Consider the following 19,794-nt stretch of genomic DNA (forward strand, 5'->3'; position numbering starts at 1 on the left):
TTTTAATTTCTTCGAGAACCACGCCACGGGACCGTCCTTCCCGCATCTCCTCCTCCGTTTCTTTTCGAATTACGGTGGAAAAGCGCGCGATAGAACAACGCGGAACGGTTACGAAACGACAATGAATTATTATCGTTGGGTGGACATGGCATTATCGTGGAGCGTCGAAATCTCCGTTATCGCGCGGCAGTTATAAGCGATAAATGGGCCATTGGTTGGGACGGAACAGTAGTATAAGCCATATATTTTTCTACTCGAAAAAGAAAAGGGACTTGGAAAAAAACGCTGTCTTCGCTTATCTCACGGAATCGAAGGATTGACTTTTTCGAGATTATATACGGAAAGAATAATTTTGTTGGGGCAAATCTAAAAAAATATGGTCAGGTACAGATCTGAAGATAATTTTGTCGGGCCTTCAGAATTATTATGTGCGACGTTCAAATTGGTTGCTAAAAGATCAAAAATTTTTGTAGTATTACTATCATATTTAAACCTATCTTCTATCCCTAAATCTTTTATATAAAGATTATAATAATGTTGTTTATATAAAAATATCTGTATTTGCAATATTAGACTTTTTCTAAAAAGGTTATAATATTGTCGCTTACACAGGATGTCCCAAAATTAAATGTCAAAACCTAGGGCGCGTGTGGGCGATCTAAAACTAAGGCAAAAACTAACACAAAAAATCCTTTAGAGGTTTGTTCGTTTTTTCTTCGTTGTAAAGAAAATCGCAAAAAACAAAAAGAAATATAAAATTTTTTCACCTATATTTTTTATATACTCTATATATATATATATATATATATGAGAATATACAGTCTTGATTTAAGACTAATTTTTTGTTCTGTATGGGATACGTCCCAAGATTCAGGCAATCTTAAACCGTTACAAACTCGACGAGTTCAACATCCGATGTTGCGGCTGCGAAAGCATATATATCCTCGTGACAATTGTCCCGCGATTTCATTGTCGCGAGCAAAACGATAAGGATCGTTCTTACACTTGTTCGCACATCGGAGAGATTCCCGCGCACCGAAATTCTTCCGGTTACGGCCTGAACCTGAACGGCAGCGCGAGGAAAGTTATTACGCGTCGACGGCCGTCGAGGCCGTCGTTTCCACGAGGGCACTCCCGCAGCACTCGCGGAGAGTTCGGACGCGGTTACGAGCGCGCGCGGAGCGATGCGAGATCGGAGATGCGCCCTCGGCATGCGGCCCCCGTGCACTCGCGCGAGCGTGCACTTTGTGCAACGCATTCCTCCGTATATTTCGCTCCGAGCAATACGCGACGCGCGCGTCTTTGTCTCGCACGACAGGCTGCAGACAAAGCGAGCCAGTCTTTCGCCGCGCCACGCCGCGTACCGATGGTACAACACACGGACGGTGGCGAGTGCAGAAGTTCACCCGATTCACTGTGAAATTGCAGTTAAGTGCAAGTACAAAGGGTATAGATAATGCGAATTTCCGATTTCCGAATCTCTAATTCACTGCGATTCAGTTTCGGAGGACGACGACACGTGACGACAGGGCGTTTTCCTTGCGAAAATAATATTCGTATTATTGTAAAATTGTATTTACAAAGATAATCGTAAAAAATTATTATCTCGGCGCCTACCACCCCCGTACACGGGTGTCTTCCGCTCGATTGCGAAATCCCGGTTTAATAAACAATAAAAAAAACATTCGAATTAATGTGGAAAGAAACGAATCCCGTTTTATCGATACACGCTTGCCGTGATACGCAAACGTGTCATATATTAATTCGCATGAAATAGTTGAATACTTACCGCGTTAAATCGTTCTTCAATGTAAATACATATTATATTTCCATTGTCACATATTTTCAAACCGTTTTGTTTCCGGGATAAAAAGGTTTGCCAAAGAGCCACGCTTAATCGATGTTTAATCGCACGGACGAGAGGCAACTTTTTGTAATAATTTTTCAAATTAAATTCCGCGGGTTTAGCGGGAAAGTCTATCTTTGCCGAATGCAAGCGCCAGTGTAAACAGTTCGGAAATACGGATTCGTAAATTATTCAGGACAGAAATGGAGTTTCAGAAACAAATCTGGGATATTTGCTGCTAATGCCGCGTTATCTTAAATATCGGGAGAAACAAACGTGAGGGGATTTGGTTCAGCGGCTCTTGAAATAATACGAGACTTCAACGTCGAGATTCTACGTCGAGACGACGATAAACACGACGGTCGTTACAAAGCCGTAGCACAATCACCTTCCTTTCGAAACGCTATTGACTGTCTACCCACCGCTGCATTCCCCCCGTCTCGGTTTTTCGGGCTTTAACGCGCGCATTTAATTTACTGCACGTCCACTGTGCGGACCGTGTGCGCTCTGCACCTATACAGGTAAATAAAACTAGACGAGTTGTGAGTGAGTGAGTAAGGTGTGTGTGTGTGTGTGTGTGTGTGTGTGTGTGTGTGTGTGTGTGTGTGTGTGTGTGTGACGAGAAAGACAGAGAGCGAGAGAGGGAAGGACCACCGAGACTCCTAACTTCCTCAAAAGGGCTCCAACGCAATTTAATTAAAAAAGTGTATTTTCCAGGTTGCTTTTTCCCCGCCGGCTTTGATCATGCGCGCTAGAACTCTTTATACATTTTAGTCCGACGGAAAAACAAGCGCCGGCACGAGACGACCGGCTACGGTTTTTCGCGGAGTAGCGCGATGCGCCCGACTGTTCGTCAGCCCGCTTGTTCGCGAGGCCGCGGGGAAAAAAGCTTGTTTATTCACACACATATATATATATATATGTACGTATATATATCTCTCTATGAATGTTTCATGCAATATTCTTCCGCATACGTAACAAGACTGTATGATAATACGCGGTCGAGTGGGGCTTATCGCTCCTTGGATAAATTATGCGTCGCTCTTAACTGCTCATAAAGAAGAACTTTTCGCCCATCGATCGCACGGTGCATAAAAGTGCATGGAGAAAAAAAAAAAAAAAAAAAAGAAAGAAAGACCGAACGATGAAGATGTAAAAGTTTCTACCTCAGATTGTCCCACAATTTCGTACGGACTTCCTTTGAAGAGCGAGAAAGTCGAGGAAATTCTTGGCGACCCGACCCTATAGTCTACCTAAAAGCAAAGATGACTTTCTCCACAGTTCCAACGGCGAACTTAATTTAGATCTTAAGTGGAACGATCTTTTAACTCATCCATAACTGTCAGTCTTGAAAAGGAAATAAATACATTTTAGCTTCCTGCAGAAACGTGTGTCCATATAGCAGGAGCATGCAAACTATACGTCTTTTAGTATAAGGAAAGAAAGCATCAATAAAAATTAGGAATAAAAAAAAATAAGAAAAAAAAAATGAGAAAAATTTTCGTAGATTTAATTCATCAAGATTCTCGATATTTTTAATGGAAAAAAAAAAGAAAAAAAAAGGGAAAAAATTTTCCGAGTTTTCTCAACTGTTCCTAGATTTTCCAGGAGACTGATAAGCGCGCGCTTTGGAAATATCTTACCCTTTTACGTCAAAGAGACAGAGCGAACGTTATCCCGAATAATCGCCGGTAGAGAAGGATTGCGGTTATCCGGCGATCGAAGACGCTGTGGCAGGTCTCGTAGAGGTCTCGATTTATGGCACGGCAAATTATTCCTCCGATTATCAGTATCGATGGCTCCCGCCGCTACTGTCGATGATTAGTCGACGACGGATGATCTCGATAATTGCAGCGGAACGCTTTGATACACGCGAGGAGAGCGCGTTCCCATTTATAGCGGAGAACGCGACTCGTTAGCGTCGGTCGGGGCGAGATCGTGGAGTCAAGCGTCGTGCACGAATGATAATTAACTGTACAAAGCGATACTGAAGGAGAATGAGGGAGAAGGGGAGGCAGACAGACAAGGAGGAGCCTCAATTCTCTGCTGTGTTATACCGGCGTCGTAATAATAATTACAGTGCCCGCGCGAGACGATCCTGGGCACCGGAAAAGAAGAGTCTTCCGAATTGACACGCTCCTCTCTGAGATCCGTCACGGTTCTTTGTGTGCGATTCTAAAGGAACTGTATGGGTGTACCCGGGTAAATTTTGCATGTAAGAAGTACTAAGCGAGGCACGATCGTTTTCTCTTTTCTTATAGAATCTATGATTTCATAGGTTTCCCAAGTACATAGACAAAAAGATATTACAATAAGTCCTTTTATATTCAACAAACAAGTGACTCGCTTATCTTCATTTTTCTCTCAGTTATGTTGAATTTTAATGGGATATTATATAAGCGAGCATAATCCTGACTATGATCTCTCTTCAATCTTTTTTTTAATTTTTTTCGGCAAAAAATTATGATTACTTGTGCAAAAAAAATTAAAATATCCTTTTTTAAATCCTTTTTTAAGTAAAAGAAAATTCAATTCAACTTTTCAAGAATTAAATATGTAGTTTAAAATGTTAATATTTTTTATTCTTTTTAAAAATTAAATCGAATACGAAAAGATTTTATTTTAAACTTTCTACTTAATTTCATGAGGAACTTTTATTCTTTATTTTAAGGCAATTTCCACTAAGAAAATTGCAGTCTGAAACATAATTATTATAAAATGTGTGTGTGTGTGTGTGTGTGTGTATGACATAAAAAAAATAAAAAAAAAAAAAGATAGCTAATTTTCGCCAAAAAAAAAATTAATTTTAAAAAACTTATAATATTTAAAATTCTCGTGGACATCAAAAGAGTGTTTCTCGCCGTTATTAATTTAAAAGTACATTCGTGATATTGTAAAAAGCTTTGAACCGGAAGTCAAGGGAGAAAGGAAGACCAGTCCTGGTAAGTATCGGGTTTTCAGCCGGCGTAAAATCGCAAACCTTCGCGTGCAGACACTTTGGCCGATACTAAAACCGAGAAGCCTACAGGCGATAGGCCATAGTATGCTGTCCGGCAGGTGGATATCGACTCGAGAGAAGGTACAACGAGAAGGAGGATGCGAGGGAGAAAGATCTCGATTATTCAGCATTGAGATTTGCAATCGACGTTCTCCTCTCCTCATTCGCCGCTCATTACGGATGCTGTACCATCCGCGCGGGCGAGCGCGAATCTGCGAAGGATATCTCTGCCGATTCTTCTGTTTCCACAAAACGTGGGTCGATCGAGACGAAAGAACGATGGATCGGCGGATGGGAATGACGAAAGTATCGTGGAATTTCATCGGCGTTTCTCACCAATTAGTCTGCGAGTACAGACATGGCGACGGGAGGAAAAGGGAAGGGGGAGGATGATATTTTACTCGTTACCGGTTACCGGTACGTTTTACGGGAGAGATGGATACGATACTTAAATTAAGGAAAATATATCGATAACACGAATGATAGCAAGGAGAAAAAGAAAGTAGAGAAATTCTTTTTTACCTTTTTACCCCGATCGTATCACGTATTACGATTAATAATAAAAAAAATTCAACAAGTATAAAATATTTTTTAAATTAGATTCGTAATACGAGGATTTACGTTCTAATTACAGAAATAGCACGGTGATATAATTTGAAAAGTCTATGAGCAATAAATTGGATTATTCAATTTTATCATTTGTACAAATTTCCTGTTAAAATACTTAATTGTCTTGTCTTTTGTCTGTCTCATTCACAGATGTGAACACTATATGAGATGATTTTCTGATCGATTTAACCGCTGAGTTATATGATCCAATGCATCAAAAATAGAGTAGCGGATTTAACGACCGCTGAATTCATCGGTTTGGGAAAGACGGAGAAGACGATCTGGCTTTTCAGCGAACCTGTCTCTGCGGAACATCGAGACAAATACGTCCGTTATTGCATTTGAAGAGAGACAAGTCGATAATCAAATACGTGGATGGAATCGAAGACGAGGACGAACGGAAAAACGAAGTACGTTTGTTTTCTCATATAAAAATGCATACTATTGATGCGTAAACATATAACAGAAATTCACCGGCATTTGCAATGCAATACAACAGTAAATTGTGTTGGTAAGCGTTGGAAATCCCTCTCCTGGTAACGTGCCAAAAATATCTTGGCATTGCTGACAATGCTTTCACGCAAACCTTATTTCACGTTTGCTTTGTTAGATAACACATCATGGTGAATTTGATTACTATTTATATTAAAACTAACTATTTTTTAAACTATATCGAGACAATATTTTTACTCACAAATTCGAAAATGTTTCTCAAATTTATTATAAATAAATTTCTTAAACACTTTTTTCTGTTTACTCGCTTTTATTTTCCCGCTTCTCTCAATCCACTAAATAATCTTAAACGAAAATAAAACACAGTCTAGAGATAAACAAATAGAAAATATTTTCGTTTAAACGTGCCAAAAAAAAAAAAAAAAAAAAAAAAGAAAGAAAGAAGGAGAAAGAGAGAGGAAGAATGCACGAAATTTGCAGACGTGAAGCAGGAGAGGCCGGGCGAATAATCAGGCGCGTCATTAGCACGCACGTCCGTAAGTAACGCGGAGAGTTTGCGAACGGCTTATAAGAAGCTGAAAAGTGTGCTTGACAAAGTATCGTTTCGAGAAGCCCGCAAGAAGAGGAGGAAGTAGCGGCGGCCGATATCGTCGGGTAAGAGCGCCTCGTTTTCTGCCGGGCGTAGTTATATCGGTAGCGCAAACGACACGGCGATGCGCGACGCGACATCTTTTTGCTCGCCTGGCGATTTTGCATACTTAAAAAGTTTGAACTTCGCTTTATAACGAGCTTAGGCTCCGCGCGCAGTTAACGAGGAATGATTTACCGCGTTCCTCGCCATATGGCACGTACGGGACCGCCGCGCGCATACATCGTGTGTCCACGCGATGTGTGTGTATATAAAACAGGCGCGAGAGAGAGGAGGCCGACTGAATAAATCACCGCTGAGCCGAGCGGCACACGGCCTAATATAATCGCGCCTAATAAAGTTGGCAGCCACTAAATTTCCTTAACTCGTCCGCCCGGCCCTCCTCCGAGCCCCGCGCGCCCGCCGAGATCCCTTCCGATCAGTCGGTCGGTCCGCTCGACTGACCGCCGAAACGATTTAACAACGTAATTTGCCCGAGCAAACTGCTCGTCGCGACAAATGCGCGCGAACGTCGTCGTCCGACGGACGTCGTCTCGCTCGAGCGATCGGGGATTTCGAAAAGATTGAGAGGCCAAAGCCCCGCTGCTCCTCGTTCGACGCGACGTGACGTGTACCGGAAAAATAATGATTCCGCGAGTCATTAGAGAGAGAGAGACGGGAGACGGGAGACGTTGTCGGGATACGGAGGGATAACGTGGAAATTACATCGATCAAAACGGAGAATTAATTAGAGGGTCCAAGGTACCAAGCGTAACGCTGCGAGTTGCAAATAACATCGTGAATTTTACACTACTTTGTAAAACTAGAAGTGTTAAATATTCGAGAATATTTAAAATATGTAAATTTGTAATATGTAATACATATGTAAATTTTTATATAGCACGTATTATATAAGAATTGATTTCCGTTCTCAACAGCTTTCAACACTCACATTATTAGAATTTCGCAAAAAAGGACTTTGATCCTAATTTCACAGGAAATTACCATAGAGAGCCATTCATCATCAATTTTAGGGACACCGTGTGTGTCCCCCATCCCCCCCCCCTCCAAACTACCAGCATTTTGCATGCTTTCGTTCGTCTCTTTATGACAAAGACGGAGAAAAAAAATAGGTCTATGTGCCGAAAGGACGGCCACCCCCGTCCATGGCCGTCCCATTTGGCATACAGACCCATTTTTGTTCCTTCTCGCGCCCCTTTGTGCCGATATGCTGGCTCAATTTTTTCGGAAATCCCTCGAAAGTTACCGTGGCCGACGCGATATTTCACGCCGTCGTGCCTAAACTATCGGGACTGACCCAGTGACCATCGTTTGCCACGGCGAAGGAAGGTCCACGATCTTTTTTACGCTTCGTTATGGCGTTTTACTATTCGCCACGTATAATCGTCGCGCGCGCGCGCGCGCGCACGAACGAAAACGGTGACTGAAATGGAAAACTACTGGGTGGTAAACGAGTAAATGCGAAATATGCCAGCCGTGCGAAAAGCCGAGACACACGATGCTGGTCCGAGGCTCTTGTTCGTTCGGCCGGGCAACCGATGCAGTCGTGTGTATTTACATGAGAGATTTACGCTGCACGCCGGCTACCGATCCCCCATTCGCGTATATATATCCTCGGTGCATTAACGTTGAACGTTGCTGATGAAGAAAACGTGGCGGCGGATTGACCCGTGGACCCCTTTCCTTCCGCTTGGTAACCTCCGCACAGCCGTATGATTACGTTCCTCCATCGTTTTTCTAGACCGACGATACAACCGAATCATTTGCGCTCTCTCTCTCTCTCTCTCTCTCTCTCTCTCTCTCTCTCTCTCTCTCTCTCCCCCTTGTTATTCAAACATACGATTAATGTTAACATAAATAAAATTTGACTCGTTATTCACACGAATCTCTCGCGTATCCGCGAAATGAAATTTGCATAATAATCTTCATTCATATTTTCCTTGTGTTAATTTCCGTTCTCTCCCTCCCGAACGGTCTGACTACTAATATTACACGGGATAGTCGCCGAAACGCCACGCTCGACTCTGACATCATAAAATAACATTAATCGAATTTCGTAATTACTCATAATATTCGCCGTCACTTGAAGACGAAGAAACTTTCCCGAAGAACTCACGAAGATCCAACGTCTTGATTTGCGTTTTACGTTTACTTTACGGGAACTTAATCGCGAACCGCAAATTCTGACGTTTCGAATGCACCTCTAACGTGCATTTCCAACTTATAATTTCTGCCTCGTAAAAGCCTATCGATCTATCTCAATTCTATTTGTGAGAAACGAGCTGCGAGATGAGAACGTGATAAATTGTAAAAATTCATAAACCTTTCTCACGAGATTAAGAGAGAACGTGAAATACCTCGGCGAATGGATCGCTGCAATTTCCATCACTCGCCGCCGATCGATTTGTCGTCCTTTGCAGACTCGACACCACGATCTTGCGGCTATCTTTTCAAGCTCTGCAAATTTGCTGGGGAGAGAGAGAGAGAGAGAGAGAGAGAGAGAGAGAGAGAGAGGGAGAGAGAGCCGTGCACTATACGCGATTCGCGATATCAAACGAAATAGTCCGGGAAGGGATTTTCGAGATGTCGACGTGAAATATGTGACGTGTACCGGCGGAAACGTATGGGAGGATATTTCGTATACGCTCTTGATTTAGACACGATGATTCTTGCATTTCATTTTGCAGCGGCACGAAAATCGCGCGTATCGGCAGCAGAGCCGGGGGAAGATTTATCGAGCGAGGCGCGGGCTCCTGGGTATCGATGAATTATTGGAATTGTAGTTGGCGTTGGCATAAATAAATTAGTAAATTACCGTGGCCCCGTAAGCGATAATGATTACAGCGGTTTGGCAAACAGCGACGTATTAGCGTCGCCGTCGAGATTGAATGATTACATCGAGGCGCGCGCGATCGCGAAGGCGAGATTCGTGTTCCCCTAACCGTGAATGTAATTTAACCGTGAATTAATTTCCACGAAGGAAAGAATACGAGTAATTGACGTGCAGCCTTTGGCGCGGCTCTCGTTTTCGATACGCGGCGAGGATCGATCTGAAAGTATAATTTATGGAAAGATCCCGCGCGAGCGGTGCGGCTAAATTCCTAAAATTCTCTCACCATCCCGCCTCGCCGGCGAGATCCTTCGCCTTTATCCCCGTGAATCCTAACATCCTCCCTCGTATTTTCGCCAATTCCATCGCCGATTCCGCGTCGCCCGTGTCTGTTCCAGCTCCAATTTGTGACGTCCGCGCGTCGAATTTGACGAATGTCGTAGAGAGGAGGCAAACGGAGCTGATATCCGGATATCTCTCCGGAGGAGATGTCGGCGGAATTCGAGAGATATCTTCCGCGTATCTTCGCGCTTATGGAAACAACGTCTCGCTTCACTTGCGGCCACTTAATCTCCCTCGTTAATTTTCGCACTTCGATGTAATGCTCTCTACGAGCGCAGCCGTGTAACCCGCGACCGGGCATTTTCCCTATCCGTTTTTTCTCTCCTCTCTCTCTCTCTCTCTCTCTCTCTCTCTCTCTCTCTCTCTCTCTCTCTCTCTCTCTCTCCCTCTGTCTCTCCGCTGTCGGAGCAATCTTCCCGCGCGCATCGAAGCGTGCGATTACGTTTCACTTCATTCTTCGCGTATTCCGCATAGCGCCGAGGTGCGTTTATGCAGCGCGAGCGCGAGCAGAAACCGTGTGAACGAACTCGGTGTGAACGGAATTTTGAAATTGTGTATTCAAGAGTGACCAAACCTCATCCAACATAAATCCATCGGATTCATGGGATTCCGATGCGGATCGAACAATTCAAGTTTTGACATTTCGTTACTACGGTATTAGGTAGTAATATCCATTTAGTAATACATGTGATGCACACGCGGAGGCTGCGAAATTTAAATATGTCAATATGAATATAAATAGGGAGAAGAATAATTTTAAAACGTTTTATGAAAAAAGTCATTATATCGAAAAACGAAAAATAATTTCACTCTACTGTAAATTTTAAAATGCTCGATTATCCTTGTCAATACAAGTCCGACATAAATTCTGAAGAACAATTTCTTTAACCCTGACATCTCCATGAGATTATCATATCCCATGCCGTTAAATTTTTGTCCGTTGTAAAGCTACTGCTACTCTAAAAAAGAATATATCAAATGAGAGTAAACAGAATATGCGACAGAATTTGATAAAAAGGATCAATGTTGCGTTTGCTGAAATTAAAACAAGGGCGGCACAGAATTCTGCGCGAAATTCTATCTTCCGATGATATCAGGACTTGCATCAAAAGGGATAATCGGTATTTTAAAATATAAGCAAAAATTATTGCTTTTTTGTTATATAATCAAGCGGGATTTCCTTATATTTTTAGATTTTCATCTAAACGTCCTTTTCTTTTCAGAAATTGCAGTTGGAAATACTAAAATTTTACAGGCGACAAATTTCAGATATGCGCGATAACTCGAAGCATTCGCAACCGGCGTGGAGATTAAATCGGTAATTTGTAAGTTCCATTTTAAATGAATTTATCTGAGATTTGTCTTACAAATTACTGAATTAATCCACCTTAATTCCGAAGACCTTGAATTATCGAGTGCTCGAGAGACTTTTCGTCCCTAAAATTTTAACTCTGCAGACAGCTGCGCCGGCGCTTAGTCACGCCAATACCTCCGAGAGATCTTTCCGGAGATGAGATAGTCACGATGCGTCGTGAAATTTAAAGAAGCTCCAACGGAACAGAGAGAACATAAGGAATCGAGCTCGGGAAAGTTCTCATTGACGAATCGCGCCGCCGAGCGTAATCGCAAACGGTAGTTTATCCGCGCTGACAATTGATTAGACCCAGGATAATACAGAGCTTGGATATACTGAGAGGAGAGAGAGAGAGAGAGAGAGAGAGAGAGAGAGAGAAAGAGAGAGAGACTTCGTTCCGATCGCTTCGTTCCGAGTCGACTGTGCTGCGCATATAATTACGTTTTCCCTCATCCCGCATCAATTCGACGTAGTGTCACTCCGTCGTAATTCGTTTCCTCCTCGAACACTCCTTCAGTGAGCGCGTCCTTACTCCGTCTCTCTCTCTCTCTCTCTCTCCCCCCCCCCCCTCTCTCTCTCTCTCTCTCTCTCCCTCCCTCCCCGGCCGGCAGACAGATCATACCGAGGGAAAGAGAAAGAGAGGAGAGCGTACACCGTGCATTTTACCGCGACTGCAAAATTTAATGAAGTCACAGAGAATGGGAAAAAGCCCGTATCAGCATCGGGCGTAATTTAAGGAAGTCAGGCTACGTCCGTTTTGTGCACATTCGCCGAGCGTAATTCTTTATTAAATATTTCCGCCTAGGATTTGTATTTGGTGACGTGATTAGATTCGTCACTTTTTTTTTTTTTTGAAAAATTGCTGAACTCACTAGAGCCTGTAGTAGTTTCAACAAAAAAATTTATGTAACCAGAGAGTTTTATGTAATGTCGCGGAATACTTTATAGCTTATTGCAAAATCGATAGTTTCTCCGACGAAGAAATTCTTTTTCCGTTAACAATTTGCAGAGACGGTTTCTCAGTGCATTCTTCAAATGCTGCGCATCTATATTTGCATTAATACATACAAATTTAAGACATATCGTCGATCACCATTGTATATACTGTACCACCATTATGCAAATGCATTATAAAAAATTTGCAAATAGAAAATGCTACGGGATAAAAGTGCTGAGATCTTGTTCTTTCTGTCCCTGTGTCATTACCGCAACTTTAACAGAGAGCGAAAATAAAGGAACGATTTTCGTGGTTTTTAATGCGGCCATGTGATCGCATGTGAAAGTATATATACCACGTCATAACGAAACGATTTTATCCGTTCTCACAGATTCAAAGGAGAAATATCGGGAATTTTCTGAACTTTGACGTGGCTCGCTCATAAGACGCGAATCGCTCGCTCATGCGAGAATCGTCGCGCTTTTGCTTTTGATAAAGCCCAACGGCGGGATTTTTAATACCACCGTGCCACCATCCATCCATCCATCCATCCATCCATCCATCCATCCATCCATCCATCCATCCATCCACCCGTCCATCCACCACGGCGCTCCCGTATGAAAACGCGACTCTGAAGAACGAGCGCGAGGACCACTTGACACTAATCACGATACGTGACCATCAAAGTCCGCGGTAGATCCTCGAGTGGACCATTCAATCGCAAAAAGGAAATAGAATCAATCAAAGAGAGCAATTAAAAGTCGACGAATCTACCGGTCTTCATTCTTTTATTTTCCTCCGTATCTCCTCTTTCTCTTTCTCTTTATTACTATCTGTCTGTCCATCTACCCATCTACCTGTCCAGTTTCGTCTCTCTCTCTCTCTCTCTCTCTCTCCCCTCCCCCCTTCTCTCTCTCGTTCTCGCTCTCGCTCCCCACGTCTGCCCTTTCGCTGGCCTCTCGGACCTTTGCATCGTCCCTCAATCAAAGTACCCGGCATACAAGCGCGCGTATAGGTGCGTGCGGGCGCGCGATGTGTGTGTGTGTGTGTGTGTGTGTGTGTGCTGTGTGTGTGTGTGTGTGAAGATACCGCATGTGTACACAACTCGTCGGGATCCTTCCCTTGTTAGAAATCATTTCAAACATTTGCTATATCACGATCGCTCGCTCGTTCGAGTTCGGTGTGAGCGTTTCTTGCTCGCGGTCTTCCGAGCTAGGAGAAAAGACATCCGATCGTCGGAACGAGACTTCGATGGTCCCTCGACACGAATTAAAGACCCATTCGCGGTGCTATACCTAGACTGGCTTCGCTGGCTCCTTCTTGCTCGTCGTTTCTACGTATGCGGTATGCGCGGCGATGGGGCTAACGAGCGTCTCAAGTCGTCTCGTAAATACGACGAATCATTCCGGATATTAGTCACAGATAGGAATCCTCGAGAATCTTAAAATATTAATATATTCGACTTTTGAAAATAACGAGAGGAGATATGATAATATCTAAATTCGACGTTAAAAAATTAGATTTTCGTGTAAATACTAATGCGGCAATTTATATATTTATATTTTCAATGGAATTTTTATTAAATATCCATTAAATTTCCAAAATCAAATCTCTTCAAATTAACGAGATAAATGTCGAGTAATTTTAATTGCATGTATATTGAATTCGCATATATAGCTACAGGCGATTTTTTCTTGCTTGAATATGAAAGTTTTATCCTCGCCTACACTTATGGCCAAACAATCGTGTCTGGTTAAGATGATAATAAATTTATTCGGATCTATATTTTATGTAACAATAATGGCGTCTAATACTTCATAATCGAAGGAAGCTTCGTTTTGATGTAATTTAACGTACGGATTTAATAATACAAATAACATTTAATTAATTTAATCTGATTAATTATACGATTGATTTCATTAATAAGATTAATCCTGTATTAAATCCTTCTGCAATAAATAGTTTTATGAAAAGTTTTAATGTTTCAAAAGTTGGCAAGAGTTTCAAAGAGTTTTCGAGTTTCCTTTATATTTGTTAATATGCCTCTCGTAAGATTTTCAAGAGACTTTCAAGAATTTCTGTGTGCCTTTGAGTAATATCCATCCAAAGGAATAATTCGAAACTTCACGGCCATTAAATTGCTCGTGGACTTGTAAAGAAGAAAATAGAGTTACTAGGTACGACGTCGGTGTCCAGCCGGTACACCCCGATGCACGCTTGATGTATTTTTCAGATTATCCGGATTCTCCCATCCCCGTTCCCGCCACCACCGCCCCCTCTCGTTACTCGTTACTCTTCTCTGAATATATAAAGGGGACCTACAGGTGAAAGTGTGTCCCGATGCGCAGCGCCAGCTTAGTCATCCTAAACGTGTCGTCGGACTTCGAGTAGGTAGAACAATGCTCAGCTCCATGCGTCACCCTCTTGTCTCGTAGTTGCTGTCTCTTAGAATAAACGCGCTAGATGCTCCACGTTAAGAAGAGCGATTAGCGTTGTTTGCTCTCTCCTTACTGTTTATCCACTTAAAGTAGGAGAGATCCTTCGAAACTAATTGCAGCATTAATAACTGAATTCAATGCAATTATTGATGTATTCCTCCTCCCTCTCATATCTCTCTAAGAAATTGACACAAGTAAATTTCATTTTCTCAAATTTTAGAAAGACATTCTTTTATCCAAGCTCATTTTCAATAAAGAAGTTAGATTATACACTGAATATTAATCATTAACATTGCAATTAGTCTTATGGAATTTTATAAAATTCTCTCTTTGCAAGAAAAAAAAATGCAGTTCCATTGGTACCATATTAAAAAAAAGAAGTGCGATTCTCAAGTTAAAGGTAAAAATTCTTAAGATAAAAAAATTCAAATTTAAAATTTACTTTTAAATCGTTTCAAGAAAATCGTGTGTTTTAAATGACTTTAAGATTTCCTTTAATTAATAGTATTCAATAGCACGTAGGCGAACGCGATGTAGATATGAAATTCCCTTAGGAAGATTCGCAAAGAGATTCGCGAAGAGCCGAGAAGCTAATCGCGTATCTATCTCGTTTCTCATCGCGTCATGTTGAGACGACAGACACCCGGCGTAATTTATCGCACCGTTTACATAATCGAAGAAGCCGCTGTTAGGCGAAATGTATGCATTCCCAGCGGGATGCGTGTTTTGTCGCGGTTCGAGAATGCATTCTAGATACAAAAGGAAGAGGAAGAGAAGGAGATGAGTAATCGTCGGCAAGATATCATTTTCCTCCAAAAAATGGGAATGAAGCATTAAATAGCCAGCTACTCAAAAAAGCTTTCTTTGGAAAAAGAATCCTATTGAATTACCCAAGTGTGGATCCCATACTATTCAAATGATACAATTGAGATGATTAATTAAATGGTATAACTATATATATATATATATATATATTTCTTTCGTCTCATAATATTGTTAATGTATATAATGTATAATAATATATATCATAATGTAAAATTTAAAATTTTTTCTCGAAAAAGCTTTACTTAAATAATTTTCTAATTAATTTAACAAGCAATTTAAATTCTAATTGAGATTCTGTTAAAGTAAACTAAATCAATTAAAAAATAACAAAGAACAAATATCTATTACCTACTTTTAAGCGCACAGTTTACCAAAATGTTATAAAAATTTATATTATACATGTTATCTTTAAATTTTCGCGAAGGAAAAATCAAGAAAGAAAAGTCAATTATCGAGATTGTCAAAAGATACAAGAACCTGTATTGTGATAACATTCTAAAATGTACAAGGGACGTAGTTAAAAGTGGACAAACAACTTAATTGTCTAACAAACATCCTTTCGTAAAGAAAACGGTGGAAACCTATCCTTAATGAATCCAACAACAAACGGCAATCCCCATCCCATAACTGTTATGCTACCGAGGTAATGGACTATGATTGATTCGATAACGCAGGGTGTGCTATCTTCGACTTCAAAGGCTAATTAATTTCCGAGACGATGATAAACATTACATTAACCACCTCCGCAGTCAAGAAGCAATGTTGCAATAAAAAAAAAAAAACAACACCGCACTCATGGACGTTTATGACATATGAAAAACGAGAAAATTCAAAATTAAAAAAATAAAAAAAAAACGTTTATTTCGCAAACGTGAAATGCGCCACTTGTTTTACTGTAAGTTGATTAATGTGCGGATTTTCGACAAGCTCATTGGACATTTGCCGGGGATTCCCATGAATTATAGAGTAGATATTCAATACTAGTGCCAAGAATATTCATCACATTTTCATACTTTCTTTGTATAATATGTAAATGAATTCGATATCACTGACTCTCGCAAAATAATTAATCTTCCTTTCCTAATACGCACCTTTCGTTCTTTTTCTTCTTTTCTATGTATGTTTATTATAATAATTATAATTTTATATTATAATTTTAATTACATCGACGTCTCAATTTTAATCAACAATTATTTTACCCGCATCGTTTTGCATCTGCATTATAATTTTACGTCGAGGAACTTTAGTTTTTGATTAAGTTGAATGATTTTTTGCCCACGTCATATAGCACGATTAAAACAACATTCCTCAAACAGCGATATTAGCTCGAAAAATACTGAGAATATTGTCACAGTGGAATTTATAATGGTCGCGCAATTTAAAGAGACGTTAATAAATGAACGGCGATGTAAATATTGGATTAAAGTCGGCAGTTTCGAATTCGATTTCTCGAATGTATATCGCGGCTACGCGAATTGCATTTAAAATTGATAGCCCGATCAACGACACCCGCCTCCGACAATTGAATCTTCTGATAAATTCCCTAGCTATTCCCGACGCAACTTCCACGACGGGCGACGGTACCGACACTTCCCGTATACGCTCGAGTCAAATAATTTCTCGAACTGTAATGTCGCCGATAAATCAATCGTTGCCGTTCCCGTCGGCCGCGCAATTGTCTTTGACAATTGTATTCGCGAGCACAATACCGCGTTAGTACGCCCGATACGCTACACGTCGACTCGTGAGGCTCACTTTTTAGCGCTACAATTCTTCGACGGTATGATGTAAAGGGCTGTTTTTTAAACGCCTACATTCACCCTTACATTCGTCTTTATATTTGTTTTTAATTATTTTCCTCCTCGCGTCGAGCTACGAGCTTGGTCTTGTTCGCTTACGTGATAATTGCCAGCGAGCAATCTAAGGATGTAAAACAATGTGCATATACACAGATATAGCGTTGCGGTGATAGCAAATGCGGAAAGTTTCCGCCGAGAGTTTAAATTTTATTATTAAAATATATACTCGACTAGCTGAAGTTTTGCTAAACGTTAGGACGCGAGATTCTTCAACAATTTAGCCTCTGCTAATTTTTGTGTGACATTTGCCGTGCTCAAAATAATAAATTGAGAATATTAAAAAATGCAGTTTATTCGTGCCGTAACGCGGACTCAAAGCGCCAACGGTAATAATAAACTGCGTTCTACTTAAAAAGGAATAAAAAAAAAAAAAACCGATTTTCAAAGTGGATTTGTATGCGTATCGTGAGTTAATTTTGAAAATAACTCGCGATAGTTACTCCCCAACGGGCACATAGAATGACCGTTCAATATTTAAATGTTTAGCTCGACTTTCCGAGCTCTGGGTTTTATCGTGAATCGAAAAGTTAACAAAAAAAGAGCGTAACTCTCGAACGCGTTACAATACTCCTGTGTCCATTCTCGCGCGCGACTGAAATGTGCGCTCTCTCTCTCTCTCTCTCTCTCTCTCTCTCTCTCTCTCTCTCGCTCTCTCGCCGCGTTAAAATTCCGGAGGACCAGTAGTCGCCCTTTATATCCGACGTATATCGGGGGCGCACCGCAGGATGCATCTGGGAGAAGAGCCCAGAAAGAGGTGCGCAAGGTGGTACAATATAAAATCAACCGTTCATTTAAATATAAACGAGCAGCGTTGGACAAATACGTTTTCGTCGGGACGATGAACACGTTATTCTTTCCCGTCCTCCCCGCGCGCCACTAATTCACGATCTCCTCTCGCACGCACCAAGAAGACGACGATACAATGCCGTGGTATCGCGTATAGCCATAAGCCATATTTACATATCTTGATACATACACATGAGAAAAATCGATGGCAGACACGATGGCCAATCAGAAAGCGGAAGGCAGACCCTACGCACAGACGTTGTACGCGGCCGTCGCTCCGGATATATGTGCATATATAGGGTGTCCCGGACCTATCAAAAAGTATTGTGGAAAAGGGAAGATAGGGGAATATGAGATGGGTTAGATTATTGTTAGAGACGGCGTGGAACGATAGCGCGTGGCTTCTTTCAAAGAAATTGGAAAGTTTGGTTTGACGGTTAATGATACTTGCGTTTGTATCAACGAGATGCACGTAAAATTCGAATTATAAACGCATAATGCACGTCACTCGTAAAATAAAATATCTAATTTTATGAAGCGAAGATAGAATCGGTATTTTGTATTTCTACCTTCCACTCCGTGGCATATTCCTTGATTACTTTTTCTATAGAGAGTATATCGAGAGATCTCTTCATATATTGATATTATCATATTTCCAATTTTAAAATTTCCATTTCTTGATCAACAAATCTCAAATAAAAGTTCTATTACGATAGTAAATAAGCTTCAACTTAATCTAAAAATGTCGTTTTTTTATTACTTTTTTATTTTTAAGAATATGTTCTTTTTTTATCTGTTCTATATATAAAAAAAATATATATCTTTTTACTAATTTTCAAATCAATATTCTGCTAAGCTTAAAACTAGTTTATCATATCTTTAATATCTAGTACAAAAAAATGTATAAAGTATGGAAAATCCATTCGAAAAATTCAATTTAAAAATTTTTAACAATAGTAATTTTTAACAATATATAAGTGCTATTAGGGACACCTTATACATTCAACAAAGTACTGACCGCCCCGCTCGCATCATAGTCCTATTCGGTCGCGCGTTAAACAGTTCGTCGAAAAAGGAACCTACTTAAGTCCACCCTTCTTTCCATCTTTTCGTTTCTCCCCTTTTATCGGCTTCTGTCGTCGTACGAAACCATAAATTCTCCTCGCATTTCATTCAGAGGAATAACGAATCACTTGTTTCCGAGAACGGCGGTACACGCGCGGAAACGGAGGAGAGCGACAGGGGGGGGCCCAGGGGGAGAGGATCAAGGTTTATCGTAAACGACCAATTTTATTCTCGCCACGAGAGCTATTCGTCGCGCGAAGACGACGTAAAGACGTCTAGACATTATTATTTAGGAGGGAATCGGGCCGCGACGAGAGAGAAGCTTGCGGCTATCCCGCAGGAGATACTCGATAGAACGGACAGGAAGAAGTGTGTCACGGCGCTGGCTATCGACGCTTAACGTCGTGAACGACTACCGTTATCGCTCACCATCGAGGTCGGAATATCGATATTCATATTTGACACTAAAATATCTTGGAACTTCGCAACTTTAACTCGCATCTCTGTCCACGTTTACGTACGATTTCGTGAAATCCTAAGGCCGAAACCGAAAATAAAGAATTAACTTGACATTACATTTCAATCAAAGCGATAAACGTGTAAACTCTCTCTCGGATTTATTATTAAAAAATTTAAAAATTAAAAGGTTTGATTACGAACCGAAGCGGTGGAGATCGTGGAGCGCGATGTAAATATCCGTGCGTCAACCAAAGCCACAAAGTCGATGTCTGGAACAAAAATATTATCACATATTTTTCAAAAAATAGAAACATCACAGAAATTTAATTCGTACCGGTTTATCT

The 19,794-nt window shown here is 41.0% G+C and overlaps 1 protein-coding gene across 3 annotated transcripts in view; it reads right to left on the reverse strand.

Moving 5' to 3' along the window:
* The window catches only part of LOC105424189 (uncharacterized), a 130,294-nt gene that overhangs the window by 61,255 nt on the left and 49,245 nt on the right, over window positions 1-19,794 (reverse strand). For 2 of the 3 annotated variants that reach the window (XM_089082493.1, XM_089082494.1), the window contains one exon: window positions 19,652-19,719. The exons of the other annotated variant lie outside the window; for it this stretch is intronic. The gene's annotated coding sequence lies outside the window, so the exon portion shown is untranslated. The remainder of the gene's footprint in view (window positions 1-19,651; window positions 19,720-19,794) is intronic. 3 annotated transcript variants of the gene reach the window in all.

This window comes from Pogonomyrmex barbatus, unplaced genomic scaffold (genome assembly GCF_055798465.1).
Source record: "Pogonomyrmex barbatus isolate J1 unplaced genomic scaffold, ASM5579846v1 scaffold6, whole genome shotgun sequence".
NCBI lineage: Eukaryota > Metazoa > Arthropoda > Insecta > Hymenoptera > Formicidae > Pogonomyrmex > Pogonomyrmex barbatus.